At 41.1% G+C, this 13,456-nt stretch overlaps 3 long non-coding RNA genes across 3 annotated transcripts; all 3 read right to left on the bottom strand.

Annotated features, from left to right (window-relative positions):
* Positions 1 to 3,255: 3,255 nt before the first annotated feature.
* Positions 3,256 to 4,126, bottom strand: LOC129112771 (uncharacterized). The gene is made up of 3 exons (XR_008532376.1): positions 3,991 to 4,126; positions 3,481 to 3,673; positions 3,256 to 3,343 (listed from the first exon to the last, which is right to left on the bottom strand). It is a non-coding gene; the product is annotated as an uncharacterized LOC129112771 (long non-coding RNA).
* Positions 4,127 to 7,766: 3,640 nt separating this feature from the next.
* Positions 7,767 to 8,641, bottom strand: LOC129112770 (uncharacterized). The gene is made up of 3 exons (XR_008532375.1): positions 8,463 to 8,641; positions 7,951 to 8,143; positions 7,767 to 7,813 (listed from the first exon to the last, which is right to left on the bottom strand). It is a non-coding gene; the product is annotated as an uncharacterized LOC129112770 (long non-coding RNA).
* Positions 8,642 to 11,408: 2,767 nt separating this feature from the next.
* On the bottom strand, positions 11,409 to 12,470 carry LOC129112769 (uncharacterized). The gene is made up of 3 exons (XR_008532374.1): positions 12,292 to 12,470; positions 11,780 to 11,972; positions 11,409 to 11,642 (listed from the first exon to the last, which is right to left on the bottom strand). It is a non-coding gene; the product is annotated as an uncharacterized LOC129112769 (long non-coding RNA).
* Positions 12,471 to 13,456: the final 986 nt, after the last annotated feature.

Genomic DNA, 13,456 nt, shown 5'->3' with positions numbered 1-13,456 from the left:
TAAAACAATTAAATAAACATAATAAAAGGTGACAGATCCAATGGCAGCCAATGACTGAAGTCTTCAAACTGACAAAAAAAACAACACCGAGCATTATCTCTTCTTTATGTCAAAGTCTTAATAATCAATTTGATGTCGTTAGCCTACAAAACTATCAGGGGTTGAAGAGGTACTGTATTGACATCCTTTATGAAGTAGGCCTACAAAACAAACACTGTAAAAATGCTGACCCAAGGAGGCTTTAAAATAGCTCATTTCTCTGAAAGAGGCAGACTATTCTCAACCCAAGGAGGAACATTTAATGCTTCAGGTCATCACAAACATTGAAAATCACAAACTTTATAGAGATTAACTGGCTTTCACTGACACCAAAAGGGATGCAAAATTGTAATCTGAAACGTAACTAGCCTGACTATTCCTAGCTGTGTAAAAAGTCAATTTGCTTCCGAAATAGGGGTGGATAAGAAGTATAGAAGTTGCATACAATGGAAATACTGGAGTGAAACACAAGTACCGCGAGTGTGTATTTAAGTACAGTGTACACACACACACTATACAATAATGGAAAAAAGGTAGTAGCATTCCAAGCTGGCTCAGCAACCCCGTTACACACTCCCTTAGACTAACTTGGACCAGCTTCTTATAGACCTGCTACCTTCGGGAGTCTCAGGGGTCCCCCCTGCGTAGACCCTTCCGATAGCAGGCGGCTTTAACGGTCAAGTTCATGCCCACAACGCCCTCCTCCTCCTCCTCTAGGAGCCAGCAGCTGGAACGCTTGCTACCAATACTACAGAGTGGTCCAGCTGTATTTAAAGGGCACCAATGTGGACCTTGTCCCACTGAGGGTGCCCACTTTTCTTCTCTGGCCATTCCCATGTCTGACAAACTCTCCCTCTCATCTTCACTTGGCAGAGACTGTTTTCACATTTTGAATTGCTTTCATTTTCAAATTATTGGCTTTTATGTGTCTGAGGATGCCCCTTGGCATTGTGGGTAGCTCCTAATTCCGCTGTGTACAAATGGATGTATTGAGAATGATCATGACATATCCATAAGATAGTAACTTCTATCAGTGGTCTGCTGATTGATGAGGTGGGCTGGAAGCTAAATCACATTTCTTCTAGCCACAGCTGCCCCTGTAGTACTCTTTAGTTGTATTGTTTACAGGAAACACGAGGCATCACAATGTGTTGTGGTTTTGTTGTTTTTTTAATGTCGCCTCGAATCAAACCCTCATCAACACCGCGTCAGGAGTTGAGGGCAATTAGATGCAATGCCGTTTTCGGCCACAACAAAGTGTCAACCGGCTGGTGGTGTTACACACTGAATGATGACAATTTCCATTCAGTCGCCAGATGAGTTTTAATTCTGTGAATACAAACAGAAAGACAGTCTCGGGTGAATATCTTTCACTGCCGCTATCCTGACTGTCCTTTCTTGGCTTCACTAACTTGCTTCTCTTAAGAATTACAGCGTCACTGCCAAACATACATCAGTGAAACCATCTAAATACAACTGTAATTAGGTTAAACAAAATATAAATACACAACCTAAAATGTACAGCTTAACATAACTAATAAAGCACTGCTTATCACCAGCACAGGACAAAACATTTATCTGTGTACGAGCCTGCATTGAACAATGCAATTATACGGCTAGGTTAGTGACGTCACGCTGGCGCCAAAGAGCTAGCGGACTCGACACACTGATGCTAGCTTTAGTTAGCTGCCTTATAGGTCAACAATAAACACTTCATAAACATGAAAACATGGCACCGCAAAAGCGAGCGAACTTAACATAATGTATATGACGCTTGTGTACTTCTCTCACCTGTGAATACAAACAGAAAGACAGTCTCGGGTGAATATCTTTCACTGCCGCTATCCTGACTGTCCTTTCTTGGCTTCACTAACTTGCTTCTCTTAAGAATTACAGCGTCACTACCATACAGAAGCCGCTACTGCCCCCTCAACATTTGCTCTGCTGGCGAGGGAGACAGTGATGCACTTTTGTGTTTAGAAAAAGTCTCCTGTGTGTGAGTCAATCCACTTCAGCGGGACAAATGTCGGGGCATTTGATGGTGACTGTCATCAAATCATTTCAAGACATAGTTTCTTAAACCAGCCCTGAACAAATGTTGCTTCATAACAGGGAGCACTATCTAGTAAAAGCCCACATACATAGATTAAGTACAGCTGTGAGTGGCCCGCTGGACAGTGCTTTTAGCTGGATCAAAAAACATTCCAACCATTTGATAAAACAGAAGAAAGTCAGTAAAAGCTCAAATATATTTAGTCTTAACGAAAATCATTCATATTCTCCTGGATTTTAATTCAATAAAAGAACAATGGAGTTGTTTAGCAGCAACAATGTCCATGGGAAGGTCAGCAAATGCTCACATTTGTGAAGCTGGAACCATGACATGCTTTTCCATCCATTTTCTGTATCGTGTCAGCTCTACTTGTATGCACTGTTGGGTACTTTTATCTACATAAACGTCACTTTAACTTTTTCCATGTTTTGTTTGCAAAAACGTCAATTTGTACAGTAACTGGTAAAGATGCATGTCGAATAACTGTAGTGCAAAAATGTATCCAAAACGAACATCCCCATTTTTCATGCAACAAGTCCACAAAGGTGATGGGGGAACAGAACAAAAATATGAGACCTGTGCTGGAAAACAGGCGCGACACATATCCCGCAAGGAAACGCAAATGGAACCAAAGAAGAGACGGCTGGGACTTCCGGTGGGACACACAGAGAGAAATGCACCCCCAAACACTGCACAAGAAGGGGAGTCAAATTCAATTAAAAAGTGTATTCAATTCAATTCAATTCAGTTTATTTTGTATAGCCCAGAATCACAAATTACAAATTTGCCTCAGACGGCTTTACAATCTGTACACATGCGACATCCTCTTTATAGTACTATATACACTTATTGGATTGCTTAAATAATATTTGCTTATATTTTTTTTTAAAAACGGTCAGAAACATCCTATCATACAATGAGGTTTTAAGTCCTGTTCCCTGTCAGGTCAGGACACCCTTTTGCTCGTTTAAAAAACCCCAAAGAAAAAAAGATAATATTTGAAGTTCATTCCCCTTCTTAGAACCTGGTAAGCCTTAAGCGGCATCCCTACTCAATCTTCTGTGCAGCAAACGAGGACAAACGAGGAACAACTGCATGAGCTTGATGTTACCTCTGCGGATTGACCCTTCCAGGAATCGAACCGATAACCACCGTGTGCAAGTGCTCTAACCATTCCGCCACGGCACGGAATATTTCAAGGATAGCCGGAGAGGTGGAAAACACAGCAGGTGAGTACAGGTGTCCATTGATCTATGGGCGAGCCAAGGAGGTGACACAATTATCAATCAAAGGTGGCCTCCCAGCAGGTAAAGTTCAAAATAATCACAGAAACCAATTCATGAAATCGTTCAGCATGAAAGGAGAAAAAATAATAGTGTGAAATCCACCTGCAAATGTATAAGGCACTTGACTATTGTCAAGTTCCTAGGTGTTTTTCAACTCTTGCCCAACTTGAAATGGCCTGGTACATGAACCCCAAAGGACGCACGGGACAACTCTTTCCAACACAGCTCAATTTTTATTTTATTTTTTCCTTATTTGTTTCTTCTTGATGAGTGGTTGGTCTATCAGGTTGAAAACCTTCAAAACACAAAAAGCATAAGTTATCCAAACATGCAAATAAATTTTAAACAATTCTCAGTACCAAGTACCAAGGCTTGCAACAGGTGGACTTTCTGAAACAATCCCAACTAATGACTAAGAGACTGTTGAAATGCAAACAGTATGCAGCATTGGTGTTTTTAAGGAAAGCTCATCAAACATTAACCTAAGTTGAACAATCAACAAAATACACTCAACCAAAAAGCCAAACTCATATGCATGCAGCAAACTGATATGCATGCTGTCTGTATAAATGATTACTAAGCAATCATCACAATAAAATCTTGTTACCGTACCAGTGGCTCCTTTGGTTGTACCACGAGTTGAATCCTTTGTTTGTTGCTCTCTCTGCTGATATGTTTGCTGAGAGACCTTCCATTCACAGGTGTTCCAACTTAAAAGGGTAATGAGCAGCCTGCACTGGCCTGCCGGTGGTGCATTGTGGGACTTGTAGTTTTTAAGGCAAAGTCATGTGAGCTGATATGAACTGAAATTAATCTTTACCTCAACAACTATACATGCTCACATACGCAACTGCCACCGCCACTGCCTTTTTCCCCAATCCAAGCCTATTCCTGATTTCCTCCCAAGTTGTTAGCCGCCTTTTCAACCATTTCAAAACATGAAGTGGGACAAGGGATCATATAGAGCAAGACCTGCGCTTTTTACCATTCAACCACTTCTTCTTGTTCATTATTATTACTTCAAGGCCAGGCTGCAGTAAACAAACCCATTTAAAACAATTAAATAAACATAATAAAAGGTGACAGATCCAATGGCAGCCAATGACTGAAGTCTTCAAACTGACAAAAAAAAAAAAGAACACCGAGCATTATCTCTTCTTTATGTCAAAGTCTTAATAATCAATTTGATGTCGTTAGCCTACAAAACTATCAGGGGTTGAAGAGGTACTGTATTGACATCCTTTATGAAGTAGGCCTACAAAACAAACACTGTAAAAATGCTGACCCAAGGAGGCTTTAAAATAGCTCATTTCTCTGAAAGAGGCAGACTATTCTCAACCCAAGGAGGAACATTTAATGCTTCAGGTCATCACAAACATTGAAAATCACAAACTTTATAGAGATTAACTGGCTTTCACTGACACCAAAAGGGATGCAAAATTGTAATCTGAAACGTAACTAGCCTGACTATTCCTAGCTGTGTAAAAAGTCAATTTGCTTCCGAAATAGGGGTGGATAAGAAGTATAGAAGTTGCATACAATGGAAAACACACACACACACACACACACACACACACACACAGACATATACAATAATGGAAAAAAGGTAGTAGCATTCCAAGCTGGCTCAGCAACCCCGTTACACACTCCCTTAGACTAACTTGGACCAGCTTCTTATAGACCTGCTACCTTCGGGAGTCTCAGGGGTCCCCCCTGCGTAGACCCTTCCGATAGCAGGCGGCTTTAACGGTCAAGTTCATGCCCACAACGCCCTCCTCCTCCTCCTCTAGGAGCCAGCAGCTGGAACGCTGCTACCAATACTACAGAGTGGTCCAGCTGTATTTAAAGGGCACCAATGTGGACCTTGTCCCACTGAGGGTGCCCACTTTTCTTCTCTGGCCATTCCCATGTCTGACAAACTCTCCCTCTCATCTTCACTTGGCAGAGACTGTTTTCACATTTTTAATTGCTTTCATTTTCAAATTATTGGCTTTTATGTGTCTGAGGATGCCCCTTGGCATTGTGGGTAGCTCCTAATTCCGCTGTGTACAAATGGATGTATTGAGAATGATCATGACATATCCATAAGATAGTAACTTCTATCAGTGGTCTGCTGATTGATGAGGTGGGCTGGAAGCTAAATCACATTTCTTCTAGCCACAGCTGCCCCTGTAGTACTCTTTAGTTGTATTGTTTACAGGAAACACGAGGCATCACAATGTGTTGTGGTTTTGTTGTTTTTTTAATGTCGCCTCGAATCAAACCCTCATCAACACCGCGTCAGGAGTTGAGGGCAATTAGATGCAATGCCGTTTTCGGCCACAACAAAGTGTCAACCGGCTGGTGGTGTTACACACTGAATGATGACAATTTCCATTCAGTCGCCAGATGAGTTTTAATTCTGTGAATACAAACAGAAAGACAGTCTCGGGTGAATATCTTTCACTGCCGCTATCCTGACTGTCCTTTCTTGGCTTCACTAACTTGCTTCTCTTAAGAATTACAGCGTCACTGCCAAACATACATCAGTGAAACCATCTAAATACAACTGTAATTAGGTTAAACAAAATAAATACACAACCTAAAATGTACAGCTTAACATAACTAATAAAGCACTGCTTATCACCAGCACAGGACAAAACATTTATCTGTGTACGAGCCTGCATTGAACAATGCAATTATACGGCTAGGTTAGTGACGTCACGCTGGCGCCAAAGAGCTAGCGGACTCGACACACTGATGCTAGCTTTAGTTAGCTGCCTTATAGGTCAACAATAAACACTTCATAAACATGAAAACATGGCACCGCAAAAGCGAGCGAACTTAACATAATGTATATGACGCTTGTGTACTTCTCTCACCTGTGAATACAAACAGAAAGACAGTCTCGGGTGAATATCTTTCACTGCCGCTATCCTGACTGTCCTTTCTTGGCTTCACTAACTTGCTTCTCTTAAGAATTACAGCGTCACTACCATACAGAAGCCGCTACTGCCCCCTATTGGCGAAAGTGATTTTCGACCTCCGATTACTTAAAGTGAAAGCAGGTTAGTTTAGAAGTAACACAATCAACATTTGCTCTGCTGGCGAGGGAGACAGTGATGCACTTTTGTGTTTAGAAAAAGTCTCCTGTGTGTGAGTCAATCCACTTCAGCGGGACAAATGTCGGGGCATTTGATGGTGACTGTCATCAAATCATTTCAAGACATAGTTTCTTAAACCAGCCCTGAACAAATGTTGCTTCATAACAGGGAGCACTATCTAGTAAAAGCCCACATACATAGATTAAGTACAGCTGTGAGTGGCCCGCTGGACAGTGCTTTTAGCTGGATCAAAAAACATTCCAACCATTTGATAAAACAGAAGAAAAAGTCAGTAAAAGCTCAAATATATTTAGTCTTAACGAAAATCATTCATATTCTCCTGGATTTTAATTCAATAAAAGAACAATGGAGTTGTTTAGCAGCAACAATGTCCATGGGAAGGTCAGCAAATGCTCACATTTGTGAAGCTGGAACCATGACATGCTTTTCCATCCATTTTCTGTATCGTGTCAGCTCTACTTGTATGCACTGTTGGGTACTTTTATCTACATAAACGTCACTTTAACTTTTTCCATGTTTTGTTTGCAAAAACGTCAATTTGTACAGTAACTGGTAAAGATGCATGTCGAATAACTGTAGTGCAAAAATGTATCCAAAACGAACATCCCCATTTTTCATGCAACAAGTCCACAAAGGTGATGGGGGAACAGAACAAAAATATGAGACCTGTGCTGGAAAACAGGCGCGACACATATCCCGCAAGGAAACGCAAATGGAACCAAAGAAGAGACGGCTGGGACTTCCGGTGGGACACACAGAGAGAAATGCACCCCCAAACACTGCACAAGAAGGGGAGTCAAATTCAATTAAAAAGTGTATTCAATTCAATTCAATTCAGTTTATTTTGTATAGCCCAGAATCACAAATTACAAATTTGCCTCAGACGGCTTTACAATCTGTACACATGCGACATCCTCTTTATAGTACTATATACACTTATTGGATTGCTTAAATAATATTTGCTTATATTTTTTTTTAAAAACGGTCAGAAACATCCTATCATACAATGAGGTTTTAAGTCCTGTTCCCTGTCAGGTCAGGACACCCTTTTGCTCGTTTAAAAAACCCCAAAGAAAAAAAGATAATATTTGAAGTTCATTCCCCTTCTTAGAACCTGGTAAGCCTTAAGCGGCATCCCTACTCAATCTTCTGTGCAGCAAACGAGGAACAACTGCATGAGCTTGATGTTACCTCTGCGGATTGACCCTTCCAGGAATCGAACCGATAACCACCGTGTGCAAGTGCTCGAACCATTCCGCCACGGCACGGAATATTTCAAGGTTAGCCGGAGAGGTGGAAAACACAGCAGGTGAGTACAGGTGTCCATTGATCTATGGCCGAGCCAAGGAGGTGACACAATTATCAATCAAAGGTGGCCTCCCAGCAGGTAAAGTTCAAAATAATCACAGAAACCAATTCATGAAATCGTTCAGCATGAAAGGAGAAAAAATAATAGTGTGAAATCCACCTGCAAATGTATAAGGCACTTGACTATTGTCAAGTTCCTAGGTGTTTTTCAACTCTTGCCCAACTTGAAATGGCCTGGTACATGAACCCCAAAGGACGCACGGGACAACTCTTTCCAACACAGCTCAATTTTTATTTTATTTTTTCCTTATTTGTTTCTTCTTGATGAGTGGTTGGTCTATCAGGTTGAAAACCTTCAAAACACAAAAAGCATAAGTTATCCAAACATGCAAATAAATTTTAAACAATTCTCAGTACCAAGTACCAAGGCTTGCAACAGGTGGACTTTCTGAAACAATCCCAACTAATGACTAAGAGACTGTTGAAATGCAAACAGTATGCAGCATTGGTGTTTTTAAGGAAAGCTCATCAAACATTAACCTAAGTTGAACAATCAACAAAATACACTCAACCAAAAAGCCAAACTCATATGCATGCAGCAAACTGATATGCATGCTGTCTGTATAAATGATTACTAAGCAATCATCACAATAAAAAGTCTTGTTACCGTACCAGTGGCTCCTTTGGTTGTACCACGAGTTGAATCCTTTGTTTGTTGCTCTCTCTGCTGATATGTTTGCTGAGAGACCTTCCATTCACAGGTGTTCCAACTTAAAAGGGTAATGAGCAGCCTGCACTGGCCTGCCGGTGGTGCATTGTGGGACTTGTAGTTTTTAAGGCAAAGTCATGTGAGCTGATATGAACTGAAATTAATCTTTACCTCAACAACTATACATGCTCACATACGCAACTGCCACCGCCACTGCCTTTTTCCCCAATCCAAGCCTATTCCTGATTTCCTCCCAAGTTGTTAGCCGCCTTTTCAACCATTTCAAAACATGAAGTGGGACAAGGGATCATATAGAGCAAGACCTGCGCTTTTTACCATTCAACCACTTCTTCTTGTTCATTATTATTACTTCAAGGCCAGGCTGCAGTAAACAAACCCATTTAAAACAATTAAATAAACATAATAAAAGGTGACAGATCCAATGGCAGCCAATGACTGAAGTCTTCAAACTGACAAAAAAAAGAACACCGAGCATTATCTCTTCTTTATGTCAAAGTCTTAATAATCAATTTGATGTCGTTAGCCTACAAAACTATCAGGGGTTGAAGAGGTACTGTATTGACATCCTTTATGAAGTAGGCCTACAAAACAAACACTGTAAAAATGCTGACCCAAGGAGGCTTTAAAATAGCTCATTTCTCTGAAAGAGGCAGACTATTCTCAACCCAAGGAGGAACATTTAATGCTTCAGGTCATCACAAACATTGAAAATCACAAACTTTATAGAGATTAACTGGCTTTCACTGACACCAAAAGGGATGCAAAATTGTAATCTGAAACGTAACTAGCCTGACTATTCCAGCTGTGTAAAAAGTCAATTTGCTTCCGAAATAGGGGTGGATAAGAAGTATAGAAGTTGCATACAATGGAAATACTGGAGTGAAACACAAGTACCGCGAGTGTGTATTTAAGTACAGTGTACACACACACACACACACACACACACACACACACACACACACACACACACAGACACTATACAATAATGGAAAAAAGGTAGTAGCATTCCAAGCTGGCTCAGCAACCCCGTTACACACTCCCTTAGACTAACTTGGACCAGCTTCTTATAGACCTGCTACCTTCGGGAGTCTCAGGGGTCCCCCCTGCGTAGACCCTTCCGATAGCAGGCGGCTTTAACGGTCAAGTTCATGCCCACAACGCCCTCCTCCTCCTCTAGGAGCCAGCAGCTGGAACGCTCACTACCAATACTACAGAGTGGTCCAGCTGTATTTAAAGGGCACCAATGTGGACCTTGTCCCACTGAGGGTGCCCACTTTTCTTCTCTGGCCATTCCCATGTCTGACAAACTCTCCCTCTCATCTTCACTTGGCAGAGACTGTTTTCACATTTTTAATTGCTTTCATTTTCAAATGATTGGCTTTTATGTGTCTGAGGATGCCCCTTGGCATTGTGGGTAGCTCCTAATTCCGCTGTGTACAAATGGATGTATTGAGAATGATCATGACATATCCATAAGATAGTAACTTCTATCAGTGGTCTGCTGATTGATGAGGTGGGCTGGAAGCTAAATCACATTTCTTCTAGCCACAGCTGCCCCTGTAGTACTCTTTAGTTGTATTGTTTACAGGAAACACGAGGCATCACAATGTGTTGTGGTTTTGTTGTTTTTTTAATGTCGCCTCGAATCGAACCCTCATCAACACCGCGTCAGGAGTTGAGGGCAATTAGATGCAATGCCGTTTTCGGCCACAACAAAGTGTCAACCGGCTGGTGGCGCTCTTTCAACATTTGCTCTGCTGGCGAGGGAGACAGTGATGCACTTTTGTGTTTAGAAAAAGTCTCCTGTGTGTGAGTCAATCCACTTCAGCGGGACAAATGTCGGGGCATTTGATGGTGACTGTCATCAAATCATTTCAAGACATAGTTTCTTAAACCAGCCCTGAACAAATGTTGCTTCATAACAGGGAGCACTATCTAGTAAAAGCCCACATACATAGATTAAGTACAGCTGTGAGTGGCCCGCTGGACAGTGCTTTTAGCTGGATCAAAAAACATTCCAACCATTTGATAAAACAGAAGAAAAAGTCAGTAAAAGCTCAAATATATTTAGTCTTAACGAAAATCATTCATATTCTCCTGGATTTTAATTCAATAAAAGAACAATGGAGTTGTTTAGCAGCAACAATGTCCATGGGAAGGTCAGCAAATGCTCACATTTGTGAAGCTGGAACCATGACATGCTTTTCCATCCATTTTCTGTATCGTGTCAGCTCTACTTGTATGCACTGTTGGGTACTTTTATCTACATAAACGTCACTTTAACTTTTTCCATGTTTTGTTTGCAAAAACGTCAATTTGTACAGTAACTGGTAAAGATGCATGTCGAATAACTGTAGTGCAAAAATGTATCCAAAACGAACATCCCCATTTTTCATGCAACAAGTCCACAAAGGTGATGGGGGAACAGAACAAAAATATGAGACCTGTGCTGGAAAACAGGCGCGACACATATCCCGCAAGGAAACGCAAATGGAACCAAAGAAGAGACGGCTGGGACTTCCGGTGGGACACACAGAGAGAAATGCACCCCCAAACACTGCACAAGAAGGGGAGTCAAATTCAATTAAAAAGTGTATTCAATTCAATTCAATTCAATTCAGTTTATTTTGTATAGCCCAGAATCACAAATCACAAATTTGCCTCAGACGGCTTTACAATCTGTACACATGCGACATCCTCTTTATAGTACTATATACACTTATTGGATTGCTTAAATAATATTTGCTTATATATTTTTTAAAAACGGTCAGAAACATCCTATCATACAATGAGGTTTTAAGTCCTGTTCCCTGTCAGGTCAGGACACCCTTTTGCTCGTTTAAAAAACCCCAAAGAAAAAAAGATAATATTTGAAGTTCATTCCCCTTCTTAGAACCTGGTAAGCCTTAAGCGGCATCCCTACTCAATCTTCTGTGCAGCAAACGAGGACAAACGAGGAACAACTGCATGAGCTTGATGTTACCTCTGCGGATTGACCCTTCCAGGAATCGAACCGATAACCACCGTGTGCAAGTGCTCGAACCATTCCGCCACGGCACGGAATATTTCAAGTTTGCCGGAGAGGTGGAAAACACAGCAGGTGAGTACAGGTGTCCATTGATCTATGGGCGAGCCAAGGAGGTGACACAATTATCAATCAAAGGTGGCCTCCCAGCAGGTAAAGTTCAAAATAATCACAGAAACCAATTCATGAAATCGTTCAGCATGAAAGGAGAAAAAATAATAGTGTGAAATCCACCTGCAAATGTATAAGGCACTTGACTATTGTCAAGTTCCTAGGTGTTTTTCAACTCTTGCCCAACTTGAAATGGCCTGGTACATGAACCCCAAAGGACGCACGGGACAACTCTTTCCAACACAGCTCAATTTTTATTTTATTTTTTCCTTATTTGTTTCTTCTTGATGAGTGGTTGGTCTATCAGGTTGAAAACCTTCAAAACACAAAAAGCATAAGTTATCCAAACATGCAAATAAATTTTAAACAATTCTCAGTACCAAGTACCAAGGCTTGCAACAGGTGGACTTTCTGAAACAATCCCAACTAATGACTAAGAGACTGTTGAAATGCAAACAGTATGCAGCATTGGTGTTTTTAAGGAAAGCTCATCAAACATTAACCTAAGTTGAACAATCAACAAAATACACTCAACCAAAAAGCCAAACTCATATGCATGCAGCAAACTGATATGCATGCTGTCTGTATAAATGATTACTAAGCAATCATCACAATAAAAAGTCTTGTTACCGTACCAGTGGCTCCTTTGGTTGTACCACGAGTTGAATCCTTTGTTTGTTGCTCTCTCTGCTGATATGTTTGCTGAGAGACCTTCCATTCACAGGTGTTCCAACTTAAAAGGGTAATGAGCAGCCTGCACTGGCCTGCCGGTGGTGCATTGTGGGACTTGTAGTTTTTAAGGCAAAGTCATGTGAGCTGATATGAACTGAAATTAATCTTTACCTCAACAACTATACATGCTCACATACGCAACTGCCACCGCCACTGCCTTTTTCCCCAATCCAAGCCTATTCCTGATTTCCTCCCAAGTTGTTAGCCGCCTTTTCAACCATTTCAAAACATGAAGTGGGACAAGGGATCATATAGAGCAAGACCTGCGCTTTTTACCATTCAACCACTTCTTCTTGTTCATTATTATTACTTCAAGGCCAGGCTGCAGTAAACAAACCCATTTAAAACAATTAAATAAACATAATAAAAGGTGACAGATCCAATGGCAGCCAATGACTGAAGTCTTCAAACTGACAAAAAAAAAGAACACCGAGCATTATCTCTTCTTTATGTCAAAGTCTTAATCAATTTGATGTCGTTAGCCTACAAAACTATCAGGGGTTGAAGAGGTACTGTATTGACATCCTTTATGAAGTAGGCCTACAAAACAAACACTGTAAAAATGCTGACCCAAGGAGGCTTTAAAATAGCTCATTTCTCTGAAAGAGGCAGACTATTCTCAACCCAAGGAGGAACATTTAATGCTTCAGGTCATCACAAACATTGAAAATCACAAACTTTATAGAGATTAACTGGCTTTCACTGACACCAAAAGGGATGCAAAATTGTAATCTGAAACGTAACTAGCCTGACTATTCCTAGCTGTGTAAAAAGTCAATTTGCTTCCGAAATAGGGGTGGATAAGAAGTATAGAAGTTGCATACAATGGAAATACTGGAGTGAAACACAAGTACCGCGAGTGTGTATTTAAGTACAGTGTGTACACACACACACACACACACACACACACACACACACACACAGACACTATACAATAATGGAAAAAAGGTAGTAGCATTCCAAGCTGGCTCAGCAACCCCGTTACACACTCCCTTAGACTAACTTGGACCAGCTTCTTATAGACCTGCTACCTTCGGGAGTCTCAGGGGTCCCCCCTGCGTAGACCCT

This window comes from Anoplopoma fimbria, chromosome 23, assembly GCF_027596085.1.
Source record: "Anoplopoma fimbria isolate UVic2021 breed Golden Eagle Sablefish chromosome 23, Afim_UVic_2022, whole genome shotgun sequence".
Classification (NCBI taxonomy): domain Eukaryota; kingdom Metazoa; phylum Chordata; class Actinopteri; order Perciformes; family Anoplopomatidae; genus Anoplopoma; species Anoplopoma fimbria.
This window is presented reverse-complemented; position numbering and strand designations above follow the sequence as displayed.